A 10,901-nucleotide genomic window follows, 5' to 3' on the forward strand; every position below is an offset into this window, starting at 1 on the left:
GTCACAACCCAAATGATGAAATTAATTTATAGCTAGGTCTAGCAGTACGTACTACTACTACAAAGTACGTAACCTAGTTAGTGACTGATCATTATGATTCTTTGATAGTACTTTCTATCCCATTCCCATTCCATTTTCCATTCCCACTTTATTATTATTATTATTATTATTATGATAACTTGGCCCTGTTTGGTGAACAACCTATACCAACATCCAATTAAGAAGAAAATAAATATTTGACCAAAATAATATTAATACCACACATCTTTCTTTCCCCACAGTATTAGCTAGGGTAAGTTCAATATTATTGAATATAAATTATCAAACTTAATTTAAAGTTATGAAGAATGGGTGGTACTAGGGTTTGGTAGGGTAGGGTTTAGGGTTTAGTTAGGTTGTAGCTAGCATTACTTTGATCTCTTTATTGATTTGGTCATTCATTAAAAAAAAATCAAGATTTCTAAGTCGTTGGATGAATAAGAAACTTTATAATAAAATATTGTGGTAGCTAGCTAGGCTTAATTAGTTTGGTTAATTGTGGTTTAAATGTTATATTTTGTTTGATCAACTTAATTAAATGTTTCATTTTTTTAAAAGTGGATTTCTATTAGGGATGTCAATTATAACTCACATGTGGTTTTGACCCGAACTGTCCCGCTAAGGAAGGTTTTCCCCCGAAATCGAACGGTAAATAGTATTTGTGTCCCTGCCTCGAACACTAATAAACATATATAGTTTACTAATATATTTATTTATTTTCATATTTAATAGGATTTTTAAGTTTATTACTTTATAATAATATATATTTTCAATCTATTATAATATATATAATATTGAAAGATCCATTTATATAATTTTTAATTTTTTTTTCATAATATGGTATAACGGTGTTACACGAGAATTCCTTAAAACTGAACGAGGAGAGAATGATAGTAAAAAAAATTCGAAATAGAATGAGGCGGGATGAGAAACGTATTCCCCTCCTCAATCCGCCCTATTGTCACTAATTTCTAGTGTTAATAGTACTGTTTTCCACTTGAAGTCTTATGAATCAAACTATCCCTAATTTGTGCACAAATAAAAGTTTTGAATACTAACTCACTACTTAAAAGGGTTGATCCAATCGAGGTAATGTTGCCATTTTTAGTGAACCACCATTCTTAGAGTAAGCAAGTGCCTATACTTGTATAAACTAGCACGGAAAAGAAGTGAATTGATCACGTTATTAGGGAATGACTAATTTTCTAAGGAGGAATGTGCTTAAAATTTTTTTTAGTTACACTTATAAGAATGAGTGGCGAGAATTGGAAATTTGCTTAATATAATTGAGAATGTTTTAAATTTCTAAAAGGAGTGTGGAAAAGAAAAAAGATTAAATCTAAACTTAAATAAACACAATAGTTTAGTTGATGTAATGTCCATAAGAAAAGGAAAGACATATTTGAGTACAAGATTAACATCTATTTTATTGTATTTAGTTTAAATTTTTTATTTTTTTGAAAAAAATTAATTCAATATGATTTAAGTGATAGTTGTTTAAATATATAACGACAAAAAAAAAACATAAGTGTTCATATTGTCACTAAATATAACGAGATTAACTATTTTGAAGAATTTTTAATTTGTATTGTCGCACTATTTTTTGTGTTGTTTCATTTGAAATTATTTTTGTAAATTGGTTTGTAATGTCTGACAATATTGATTCACCATACCTGTTATGTAATAAGTTTATTCTAATCACTTTTATATTTTTTTTTAATTTTTGGTGTGAGCTTAAATTATTTTAACAAACAAACTTATTATTAACATACAAACAAATTATTTTAAATTTATAAATAAAAAATAGTTTAAAATAAATTGATGTTAAATTGAGTGGGAATTTAACTACTACTCAAGTTAAGGATGTGGTAATTTTGGTCTTGCCCTTTTCTAAGCTCTAAATTATAAACTATTCTAGTGTGTGATTGCAACTAACTTTTACAAATTAAATAATATAATATATTATTTTTTAAGGAATTCAACTATTTCATTATTTATTACAATTGCAATGAATGCATTCATTGTATGTGAGAATCACATAATATATATTTTTTATATTTCAAACAATCAAATTACTCAATTTACCCATCAATAAACTAAAATACTTTAATAAAATTAAAATTTTAAATAAAAAAATTATAATAATTTAACCAATTTAAATCTCAAATAACATATATATATATATATATATATAATAATAAAAATCCACAAATAACTAACTTAAACTGCATTCTAAAATAGTAGTGAGAACAACCATCAATATTAGTGCAAGTTGGATTCAATTTAATTTTCCATAAATAAGATCTGATTTAGTAACTTGTTCAGTTGGGTTTATTACAAAAATCCAAATACAACCAAATATATAATATTATCATAAAAAACCTATTGAACAAGCTTATATAGTAAATAATATAAGCTGAATTAAACCAATACATTAAAAGAACAAATTGAATGACACATGGTCATAAATTAATGTTACATTTAAGTTATACATATTGAAACCATGCACATTGAGGCGTGAATTCAACTATTTATGGTGATATATTGTTGAAATGAAAAAAGCATTTTAAAAAGTGAGAAAAAAAAATGAAAGGCTGGTAGCAGCCAAATGGTCGGTGTCTACTCAACTGACAAGTAAACCCTAACTTTATAAATTATATATTTTATATATATATATTGAAGTAATTAATTAGCACGCCATTTGCTCATTCTCTTTGACCGTTGATCAGTGCTCCCTAATTAATCGGGAAATTTGATGAAATGGCCCTTATGGCTTAATTCCAAAAAAGGCCCGCGTCTGCTAATGTTTGCAAAATGGGCCTTTTTGCCCTGCGAAATGTCCATTTTACCCCTGTAATTGCACTTACTCGAATTATACTTACGCGAATTACACTTACGCGAATTACACTTACGCGAATTACACTTACGCGTATTACACTTACGCGAATTACACTTACGCGTATTACACTTACGCGAATTACACTTACGCGTATTACACTTACGCGAATTACATTATTGTTATTGTTACTCTTCCAATATCTTACGCGAATTGTTATTGAGTAATGGAAAATTGTTATTCTTCCATTATTACTAGGGGATATTGTTATTAAGTAAATAACTTAACATATAGATTCTTGATTTTATGATTATTGTTACTCTTTTACAAATATTGTCCCATACAATTTTAGTATGAACAAGCCATTCTATCCTATTTTCCTAATCAACACTTGGATTAAGTATTCATCAGTCAATGTATTTTTGCACAAAAGCATTCTATATCATATCTCATATGGGGGTTCATTTTAAGGCTTGGATTAGATGGTATATATGGAAAATGAAAGGACCTCCATATATCTAAACATGAGGAGTTTTTCTTTTCTTTTCTTAGAGAATGCTAGTACAACATGGAAACCACTTCAATCAAGATGCTTTCGAAAAATCAACCTCCTCTTAGTTATAGCAATTAAAAGCACCAAAGTAAAGGAGTAGTAAATACTGAACATAAGTAGCAAAACTGAAATATAGAATGTCTCTAACATACTCTCTTGTTCTCTTAGTTAATATGAAAAAGTATGTCCAAATTTGTATAAATTACTTATCTCTTTAGCTTTTTATTACAGGGTATTTATGTCCAAATAGTTTCATACCGCCCATCCTTAAAACCCACCTCAAAATCATAAGATTATTTACCTATGTTTGACATTTTCAGAAGATTTGTGGTTCGTACAACTGTTATTTTATCATGGTTAAAACTGAAAGTGAAATTTGTTTTTTGGGTATAAAATGTGTCTAGATCCATATTAGAGTGTGATTTGTTTTGCTTAATTTAGTATATAAACTTCTTTTCTAGATAATGATCCATATAATTCTAGATCATTGTGATTTTTTACAAAATAGCAAATGTAGATATTTTCTAATGATGATGAACATGAAAAAAAGAAAAAGTGTATACCAAAACAACCTAATCTTATGTTTTGTCCAAGTACCCAACTGCGGTTGTTTATTTTGTATATTCCATTTGCAGAGTGTTTGTGGCACATGATCTTTGTGGAGCATAAGTAGTGTGGTGTCCCAAAAAAAGGCCTGAGGCTTGCCGCACATTTTGACATGTTCTACAGCCTACAGTACCATCATCTGAATGAAATTCTTAAAGATGGCTGTAGCAGTTGATCAACATAACAGATTGAAGACATTATTAGTCCTCCCTCCTCCTCCTCCTCCTCCTAGATGCATCAGACTCGTGGAATTGGACCAGACAAATCATGTTTCCTTAAACCACCAGCAAGCCATGGAACTTATCAATGTCAACAGAAGCATCTCCACCCCTTGTCTTTCTGCATCATCCCCCCCTTTCATATAATAACAACAAAGAAGCAAATTTAATTGCCGGTCAAGGGATTGAAGTAATTGGTGGCCACCATGATCCAAAATCTCGTCTTCTCATAACAAAAGTGGCTCTAGCTCTACAATCTGGTGCTGATCCTCTCCCAGCGGCTAGTGGTTTAACTGGCGCCTACTTATTACCTGGTCAAGTCGGTTCTAGCATGAGTAGCATTGTTGCTGTTATTAAGCCGATAGAAGAGCCACCTATGGAGGATTTGGGCAGCCCTAAAGGGTTCTCCGGGCAAATGCTTGGCCAACCGGGAAGAAGACCCTCGATCAGATTAGGAGAAACCGGGGCACGTGAATTGGCAGCTTACCTTCTAGACCATGATGGATTTTCCGGTGTTCCTCCAACCGCGTTACTTAGAATATCCTCGGATGCGTTTCCTTCAAGCATAGGGAAAATGAAACCGTATTGATTAGGAAAATAGGATAGAATGGCTTGTTTATACTAAAATTGTATGGGACAATATTTGTAAAAGAGTAACAATAATCAGAAAATCAAGAATCTATATGTTAAGTTATTTACTCAATAACAATTACACTTACACTTACGCGAATTCCAATATCCCCTAGCAAACTCAATTCCATCAAGAATCTCCTGCAATAATGGAAAATAATGTTCAAACAAACTAAAAATTATATTTAATTCAAAAAACCAGGAAATGGAAAATGTGTACCATAGTAATTAATCCATATGTTAAGTTATTTACTTAATTGCAGCAAAAGTAAAATTTGACAGAAAATATATGGATGCACCTTCTAGAAGATCAAAATAGGAATAGGTTCATCATTAATGGAAGATGGAAGACAAAATGAAAGAGCATGTTTTAATATAAATGAGCATTGAATTCATGGTTCATCGTCCAATCTGACTTTCTGCCTACTTCATCCATCAATCTGCCTACGCTAGCGAATCCTCTACTGATGTTGAGAGTGTTAAGCTCCGTCGGATTCTCCATATCCGTCGAAATGTTTAACTTCTGCTTCCATAGATCAATGAAGTACAAACCCATGTGAGTTGATTGTCATTTATATAGATAAACTTGTAAGATTTACTTAAAATCCTAAATCCTCATCCAACATAATAGCACTTGGATAATATTCAAAACCCTAAAATACATAAGAAGGCATTGAGACGAGAATGTCTTACCTTAGCAGAGCAGCGGGATCGAAGGAGATAGGGTTTGAGAGAGAGTCGGAACCCTAAAAATTGGAGATTTAAAATGAGGGTCAAAATTAGGTGCTTTATGTAGTATGAAAGACGCATATTACATAATGCGCGTATATGTAATACGCGTCTTTCAATGTACGCATATTACATATTACGCGTAAGTGTAATTCGCGTAAGTGTAATTCACGTAAGTGTAATACGCGTAAGTGTAATTCGCGTAAGTGTAATTCGCGTAAGTGTAATTCGAGTAAATGCAATTACAGGGGTAAAATGGACATTTCGCAGGGCAAAAAGGCCCATTTTGCAAACATTAGCAGACGCGGGCCTTTTTTGGAATTAAGCCACTTATGAGGGCCATTTCATCAAATTTCCCAATTAATCTACTTCCGTCCTCATAAACTATATATATTAATGTCACATATTTAACTAATTCTCGTGGGTTATATATAACCCGTACTTAATCAGACGCAAAATTTGCTGACTGACGGGTTCGTACCCAGAAACTTAGAGAAGAACTTAGAGAGGTTGTTGATATATTCAACTCTTGTTACTGCTAGACTAGAAGAGAGTATGAACTTTAATTTTGTTTTTTTGAGATAGACTTGAAAAAGATAAAGAATAAATTATTGATGATTCGACTAAATTGAACGTGGGTTTTGATATTTTTTGAATTAAATGAAAATTATGGGTCATTTCATATTCTTACAATAAATAAATAAAAAATAATCAGGATGATCTTATGCCCATCTCTAACGTAAATCCACAATGCTCCATTCTAATTAATTAAGTCAGAATTGAATATAAGATATGATGTCCATTTGGGATGAACTCTTTTTTTAAAGTTATATTACTAAAGTATTATTGGAATTTAACAATTTAAAATTATGAAAATAAATTAAAGAAGTTTTTTTTAATACATAAATTGAAAGAAAATATATGATGTGATTTTTTATTTAAATCTAAAAGATCAAACAAGCTTAAGTCATATATATATTATTGATCACCCATTAAGAATATAAAATATATATATAGTCAATAATTATAATAAGTTAAACATTATTATAACTTTGAATATAGGCTTGCACCCATTTGTTTGATTAAATAAAATCTTTGTCATTTAAACTACTCTAAGAGTATTAATTAAAATATAAATATCTTTGTTTTTCTAATAATACATTTTAAAATTGGTAATTTGTCACTCTCTGTTTAAAAAATATTTAATATTTTCTTCCAACAAGACTATATAAATAACTCATATTACTTTCTAATGTTGCTTTAAAAGCTGATTTTGCTCTCAATTTGTGACACAATCATTTTAATTAATCAAACAAATGAACTTTTAATATGGGAGGAGCTACATAAAGATGATTAAGAAAACAAAAGAACTTATGAGCCTAACCGAACTAATTTAAAGCAACTAATAATTATTGTACATCAAACAAGTCTTTATAAAGTTTGGGGGAAAACAACTAGTTAAAGTTGAGAGAAAGATCTAAACCTTAATTACTTGAGAAAAAAGGAAAAGTTGAGTCAAGTGATTATTACTTAAGGGGGCCTATTTTCCCTTTTTACCATGCTTTTTCTCAAAGAGCAGAGTTCAAGAAGAGAGTGTGGGGACTCTAATTTGAGTAAATTCAATGTATAGAGAGCTCTAACTGTCAACTTATGTGAGATTTAAAGAACTACTGCTTTTCTAGCCATTATACATTGTATTGATTTAACATCATTTTCTAAAATTATTGTCAAAGAATTTTCCAAGGAATTTGGATCATTGGAGCTCCACACGCCTTAATTTACAATTGATTGTACCTAACTTAAATTTGACATAATATTTAGTTATACCAATAAGATGGCATGGTCACATACTCAAGTTTCATGTTAATGTTGAGTTTTGATCTCCTAATTTGAGAGACCCAACTTGGCGTGGGCTTTATTTATGCCCAATATATATTATAATGTGAAGTGACATTATTTTTTTATTTAGGTTTTCAATGAGTTTACATAACAACAGATAGAGTAGAGCAAAAACAGATAGCCGTCGGAGTTTACACTCTTTGATCGACTTCAAACATTGACAACTTATTGGTTATTTATGATGTTACGTTCTGAACGGTGAAGATTTGTTTTCCGAGGATTCTAATTAGTAAGTCTGACCACTGGTGAAAAAGTGGTCAAAACCGAGAGTTAAAACTCTCGGTTTTGAGCATATAACTCTCGGTAAAGAGACCTTACCGAAGGTTTTAGTAACTCTCGCCATCCCTCGGTATCGACTCTCTCGGGATTTCCACAAAGGGAAAAACCGAGAGTTATATGAAAACTTTCGGATTTTTCTCTTTTGGAAAAACCGAGGGTTTTACAAAGAACTTTCGGTTTTCTCTTTTGTGGAAAAACCGAGGGTTTTACAAAGAACCTTCGGTTTTTCTCTTTGTGGAAAAACCGAGGGTTTTACAAAGAACCCTCGGTTTTTCTCTTTGTGGAAAAACCGAGGGTTTTACAAAGAACCTTCGGGTTTTCTCTTTGTGGAAAAACCGAGGGTTTTACAAAGAACCTTCGGTTTTTCTGTTTGTGGAAAAACCGAGGGTTTTACAAAGAACTTTCGGTTTTTCTCTTTGTGGAAAAACCGAGGGTTTTACAAAGAACTTTCGGGTTTTCTCTTTGTGGTAAAACCGAGGGTTTTTCATATAACTCTCGGTTTTCTCTTCGGCTGAAAACCGAGAGTTTTCTAATATCTCTCGGTTTTTCAACAAAGAGAAAACCCGAGAGATTTCATTTTTACTTTCGGTTTTTTCATGTAAATTTTTAAAAATGTGCGGATTATTTTTTTCGCAACCAAAACCTGTTCAGCCACCAAACCAATATATCAATGATAAAAGAAATTCAACATACATTAAACGATCACATTAATTGATCATGAACATTACAAAATTCGACACCAAACTAATATTCCGAACAATCTGTTCTAAATCCAACCACTAATGAAAAAATGTTTTGAATCGAAACTACCTTAGCTTGTGGGGGGAGGAGGTGGTCCTTGCCTCATATACAATTCTATTCTCTCCATTCTTGCGTTCATCTCTAACTTCTCCCTCTCCATTCTTTCCACAATTTCTTCATTTTCCGCTTTCATTTCATCCATTCTGCGCCTTCTTTCTTCATCCCTCTTCTCCAGTTCCTCCAGCTTGAGCTTCATCATTTGATTCTCTTCTAACAATCGCTCATTGTTTCGCTGTGAACTGTTTCCACTACGACGATCCTCACGAAAGTGTGTGGGTCGGACGCCTGATCCCATTCCGAAGACGACCCCGTGTTTTTGTTGTCCGAACACCCTCTCCGTCAATTCAAAATCAGATATTCCCGGTTCGTTACTAACAACCTCCTCCATCTCAGCCTGCACAATTCAAATAAAATATCATTTCTATAATAAAAAAACTAGGCATATTCAATTCACTTACAATTTTCTCTTGCACGTGTTCGTCCGGGACGGGTGTTGGGTTTTCTTGTGTCGGTTTTGGTGTACGGATCCTCTTGAATACTTCAATTACAGACGGTGGCCGTCCCATTTCAATCGCCTGTTGAAATAAATGATTTATATAATTAATAACAATCTTTATATTAAGTTATTACAAATAATGTACTTACCAACTCGTCTTTAATTTGTGCAAACGGTCTACTTCCCGTTCGATGTGGGAATTTCAGATTCTTCCGGTTCTTCATATTTGTAGTACCGTGTCTCTGTATTTGAAATAACAAATGAAGTTAGATTAATTAATATCAACTCTTATTTGAATTATGAAACCGTACCTTAAACGTTTCTGTGAAGAAATGGTTGCGACACACAAACTCCCAATCATCTCGATCGTAGTCCGGTGGAGGATTAGCCAGTACCGCCGCCTCGTCTCCTTTGTGGATGCGGATATAATTCTTGTTCAAATCCGACCGCCATCTATCCCATATCTGATTGGCGTGTCCCAACCCCGTCGTTCGAAAAGACTCAATGTCACCATTAGTCGCTTCGAACGGATCCTGAAAAAAATAACATCCAAATGTGAAAAATAATTATTTAATGACGTAATGTTTAATCAAGTAATAATTATTAACCTTGATAGCAGTCCACAGTGAATCCAATTGGTCTGCACTTAAAGCCTTCCACTTGAGAAGACGGTGTGAGACGGCTGCGGGGCTCCGGATAATCGACCCCACATGTCTAGACCACCGTGTCCTTCCCACGTCTGTACCGCCTGGCCTCCCATCCTTCTCTCTAAATGTTAGAGGGATCCTCGTCCCCGCTAGCCTCTTAGACAGCGCAATATTCTTGTTCTTCCCCCGTCTCTTGCGGGCAGAAGATTCTTCAAAATTATCAAAATCTTAATTAAATATGTCAATCAATTGAAACACTAACTAATTTGTAAACGAAATACCTGTCGATGATGGGTCGGGAGTGGTCCCGTGCTCCTCCTCGTCATCCTGCTCCTCGATAGGCTCCTCAAGACCCTCGTCTTCAGCCTCATCGCTAGGCACGTTATCAGCGAATGTGCTCTCTATATACTCTGCGATGTCATCAATATCGTCTTCAGTCTCGTATGTTCGGGGAGGCGCAGTAGCTATCGGGACCACAGGAATCGGTGGTTGGTCTCTCAAAGACGATCCTCGTTGCTTTAACGACTCGGATTGGGCAAGTAGGTTTTGGTAACTCTTATCCAATTTCTTGGGTGTCTTCCTCATACTCTTCCAAGTTGTTTTAGGACCTTCAGACATTCTTAATTCACACCATTAATAAAAATGAGTGAATACTTGAAATAAAGTAGTAATAAAAATGAATATAAAGTTAAAAACATAATTAAATCTACCTAATTAATTAATCTGAACTATATGTTTGTAAACCGCGGTTTTATTTTTGTCACAATCTTCCAACCGGGTCGGGCTGACATATCAGGGGCGTAGAATACTTGTTTTGCTTGACTCGCCAATATATACGGGTCTTGACTTTGCGTTTTCAATATTCGGTTTACATTTACACTTACGAAGCCATATTTATCCACTTTCACTCCTAGTTCCCCCGAGTGTGTATCAAACCACTTACACTTGAATAAAACAACTCGTTTGTGAGAATAGTATTGTAATTCGATTATATCCGTCAAAACTCCGTAGTATGACATAGTTTCAGATCCGTTGTATCCCTCAACAACCACCCCACTATTTTGAGTTGTCAAACCTTCGTCGTGTTTTTCTGTACAGAATTTGAATCCATTTACTTTACACCAAACATACATAGACGAGTACATACTTGGACCTTCTCCTAAGATCT

Source organism: Impatiens glandulifera, chromosome 5 (genome assembly GCF_907164915.1).
Source record: "Impatiens glandulifera chromosome 5, dImpGla2.1, whole genome shotgun sequence".
Classification (NCBI taxonomy): Eukaryota; Viridiplantae; Streptophyta; class Magnoliopsida; order Ericales; family Balsaminaceae; genus Impatiens; species Impatiens glandulifera.